The sequence below is a fragment of the Amblyomma americanum genome, chromosome 1 (assembly GCF_052857255.1).
Source record: "Amblyomma americanum isolate KBUSLIRL-KWMA chromosome 1, ASM5285725v1, whole genome shotgun sequence".
Taxonomy (NCBI): Eukaryota; Metazoa; Arthropoda; class Arachnida; order Ixodida; family Ixodidae; genus Amblyomma; species Amblyomma americanum.
In genome coordinates, this window is record NC_135497.1 from 9880846 (window position 1) to 9885305 (window position 4460).

Genomic DNA, 4460 nt, shown 5'->3' on the forward strand with positions numbered 1-4460 from the left:
TATCGCGTCTGTTTTGCACTGCTCAACTTTCAAGAAGGCAAAAACAACTGTGGGATCCATATTATCGCGCACTACAGTGAACTCCTGATCGTACATATCTCCTCAAGAGCTGTAGCGCCCAATGTACTTTTGCCGGCCTTTGGAGGTATGTTTATTTTAATGTCCTTTGTATGCCGTCTTTTTTTTTCAGATGGTGACACCCATGCTCATCCCCTGCTTGTGCAGCAGTGGACAGATGACACCAAACTCTGGCCAAGCATAACAAGCGCTCATATTGTATGCTACTTGATTAGATCAAAGGCCTGTGATCTTAAAGACGCAGAGGCGTACAAAAGCCTGGACTCTTATAACCAGCTGCAGTGCGGTTGGGTGGGCCGGGTGCTGAGTCACGAAGCAGCTGCTGATATTGTGTATGTGAAGGCCGATGTGCGACCCTCTCAGGCAGTAAACAAAAAACCATGGTCGTCATGTGCCTGTGTGCGGAAGAATGGTCAAGTGGTGACTGCTGGTTGTTCTTGCATGGCCGGAAAAGCACGTGTTTGTAGCCATATTGGTGCCCTGATGTGGAAGCTAGAAATGGGCGTCCAGCTAGGCATCACTGGCATCTCATGTACCGACAAGGCGGCAGCTTGGAATCGGGGCACAAAGAGAAATGTTGAGCCGGCCCTTCTATATTCCATGTCCTTCAATCGTAAGAGGTCAACGGTGGACCCCGCAAGCATGCAGCACCCAAGGCCGACCCGAAAGGTCAAGCATTTTGCAAGCAAAGAAGAACTCGCAGACCACATCAAGAAGTCACCTTATGGCGAGCTCTTCAGTATTCCTGGTGAGTATTGCTGAGATGACACACATCTATTAAACAAGCTGGTTGCCCGTGTAGTGATATGAGTGTGCTTTGCTGGTATTCACTGTTAGGTAACATTGTCACTTGCTGCATATAGTACGAGTAAGGCTCTACAACAAGGAAGTGGCAAGTGATCAAAGTCATTAGTTTCTAGAAGTTCAGTTGCACAATGAGGACCATGGACACTAATGAGTGAAAAATATTCTAAGATATAGAGGTTATGTACTTTATATAGAATGCACATGCAGCTCATTTTGGAAGCCAGTCATTTTCGCAGACAGAGGAGAAAACAATTTTCATATGTTGAAGATATTTCACATTCCAAGAAAAATATGTTTGCAAGCATATGTGAATGAGAAAAATCATGAGCCTGTTTGAATTCTGTGGAATGGCTGGCTGGACGATAAATTTTCTTGTTATCGGTAACACAGAACACGAATAATGGAATCTTCATTTCTCTGCAACGGAAGAGAAGCCATTTTTGAGAACTCCGGCTCATAAGAAAAAAATTTGCTCAGGTACATGTGTACATGAGCAAATTTTTCTATCTGGAAGAGAATGAATGCTGCTTTTAATGTGAAAAAAAAGTTCACCGCTGTATGTGTTTAGTCCCGTTTTGCAGTGCTCCTTATGAAAGAGATGATTGCTTTCTACGTTAGAGCTGCATATTCAGTGCAGTTATGTGCTGTGAGGATAAACTGAAATGGAACACTGTAAGGAGCAAAATATAGTGTAAGTGTAAAAGGGGTCAATATCTTTGAGTGTTAGTTTGAGGAAAGATTTTGCCAAGCATTGACAAGTCCTCGGAGCACATGTGCTAGCTACGTATGAAAAATTTACATTGTAGAACATATTTTCTACTTTTTTGATGAATGCAGTTGCAAGTGATCACTGGGCTGACCCTTCCATTTATTCACTCTTGTCCTGATTGCACTGCCATATTTTTGAAAATGAAGGTAGTACATTGACTGTTATATGTAGGTGCGAGTTTGAGTGCCTTTCATGGAATGAAATTGGCTGTTAGGCATTGTGGTGATGCTTTTCATTTGCAGGCACCCTCCTCCACAACACATTGACGACGACGAGAAGGGAGATTCAGCAACCTTCTCAGGCACCAGCAAGTGTCCAGAGGCAGCAAGCGACACATTACTCAGAGAAGGAAGCGACAAAAATGCATAAGCCTTTGTCATGCATGAACATGACTTATTTATCTTGAATTGGAGTGAAAGTTTTAGGAATGACCTGAACCCACAGCCATGCTCAATGTAATCTTGCTGACAAGGCAGTGTTGCTGCCCTTTTATTGTTGCTTAAACTGTTATAGTCAGACGACTTAGCATCTTTGCCCTTAATAAAAATTTATAACTAGACTAATGAAGACATTTTTTTCAGGTTGCCTTCCAGTCACCGAAGTGCAAAGAAAGGCAGCTGAACAAAGTGGAGCCACCAGTGGACGACTTTGAAATTACTCTCGAAAGACCTCTGTGCAACCTCAACTTCGGAAAGCTGCTTGGAAGTGAGCGAGCAGTGGATAAGCTCAGCCTTACCATGACCTCTGCAAAAAAAAATTGAAGCTGCCACAAGGGAGCAAAGAAACTGTGCCGAGTGGTTTTCCCACCGCAAGGGCAGGATAACTGCTTCATTGTTCAAAGATGTTTGCCGTTCCAAACGGCTGAATTGCGAGTCATTAATGAAGAGAATACTTAATGACAACTGCATTACCAGCCTTGCCATGCAGTATGGCATAAATTATGAGCAGTTAGCGAAACAGCGTGCTCTTGCTGCTTTTCTAACAAAGCATACAAATTGCAGACTCGAAGATTGCGGTTTGATGATTCATCCAAGATATCCGTATCTTGGGTGTAGTCCAAACGGTTTGCTTGTCTGCGATTGCTACCCCCAAGGACTTTTAGAGGTTAAATGCCTATATAGCTTGCAGCATGTACATCCGGACGAATTAATTAAGGAGGGGCAGTGCAAGGCAGATTTTTGCTTAGATTCTGCAGGTGTACTAAAGGCAGCACATAAATACTACTACCAAGTTCAGGCACAGCTGCATTTGAACCTGGTAAGGAGCACTGTTTGCTACCTGTACTTGCATGTAGACCAAGGGGGAGCATTGATTCCAGTCAAGAGAGATGAAGGATTCATGGAAACCTACATTAATAATCTTGAAAGCTTTTTTGAGAGCATAATATTGCCTAGGCTGTGAAGGGAGTCGGTTGGTAAATTTACGAGGACAACATAAGTCTCAGCTGGACAATGCCTTTATGGTGCAGTGGATATAACCAAGGCTGATGATGCACAGCAGGAACTTCCTCCTCCTTGCACAGCTGTCTCCTGAAGATGCAGCAGCCATAGAGTGCACTGTTAGTGATGCCTGTGTTCTGCATTTTTTGCTTTCTTAGCATGTTAATCGCACGTTAGCATTTGAAATAAATGAGTCAAGCCCTAACAATATTGGCATTGAAGCTGAACCTTTATTGTTCTTGCTGCTCTTTGATCAGAGGGCCCTTCAGATTGCACAGGCCAGCACAAACGAAAACAATCGTGTTGATATGCTTCCTTGACTTGATAGGCAAAGCCTGCTTAAAAATTCGATAAGTCTTTATCCGATTGATAGCGCGTTCCACATGGATGCGCAGTGAGGCAATTCGCCTGGTTTTTGTCACTTCTTGTTCAGACAGTTGACTCTTTCCTAAAAGACAACAAATATGAGCATTTCAAACCCAGAGGTGCATGAAAGCTTGCAATGTAGAGAACAGTCTACATACCTCTGGTGAAGGCCGGCACATTCATGCGGATTCCTTGTGCTTCAAGATGTGGCTCAAGCTTGAATCCACGATCTGCCATAATTTCATCGCCTGGCAGTAAATAGTACTCCACGCGACATGTCCGACTATGTATTTATCGGAGGCCCTTCTACCATATACATCTGATACAAACATGATTAGCCCATTGGAAGCTATGACTGTCAAAAACTTGATAGTATTTGACCCTTTGTATGCACTGTAGCTCTGTGCCCTTGCCATTAATTTCTTGGGTCTTTGCAACCACGCCTCAGTGCAGTCAAATATGCATGTTGTGTGGTCGTAGCCATTCTTCACTAAGGTGTACGGCATACTGTCATAAACTACTGACCGAGGCAGCCACACCACTATGTCTTCCATTACTTTAGCCAAGGTGGACATCATACTTGAGGATATTGTTGACACTGTCGCATTTGAAATGCCGGATCTTCTTGCAAGGTCCCCACAGAGGAGCCGAAGTCTTAGTCTCATAAGTGTGAGCAACAGCTGTTGTTCTAAACTCAATATTCCCCCTACTTTTGTGCCATTGGCCCTCAGTAAAAGAATGAGCTTATTAAAAGCATCAAACGGGAGGCCAGTGTAGAAGTGTACGTCCTGTGGCGTTAAGTACTGAAAATGAATGCTTCTCATTGTAAGAGGAGTGTTTCAACTGTCTTTTGTGTCTGCATATGTGTGGTCTTGGACTGGTTCCTCCAATTCCCACTGTGTAGAGTTGTATTTCTTCTCCACCTGAAATAATAAACAATCTTGTATCTTGTTTTCAGGATCCATTTTCTTATAAATTACCTTCATTTCTGTTTCCTCCCT

At 43.3% G+C, this 4460-nt stretch overlaps 1 long non-coding RNA gene across 1 annotated transcript; it reads right to left on the reverse strand.

Annotated features, from left to right (window-relative positions):
* Positions 1-3301: 3301 nt before the first annotated feature.
* Positions 3302-3722, reverse strand: LOC144130475 (uncharacterized). The gene is made up of 2 exons (XR_013314107.1): positions 3618-3722; positions 3302-3541 (listed from the first exon to the last, which is right to left on the reverse strand). It is a non-coding gene; the product is annotated as an uncharacterized LOC144130475 (long non-coding RNA).
* Positions 3723-4460: the final 738 nt, after the last annotated feature.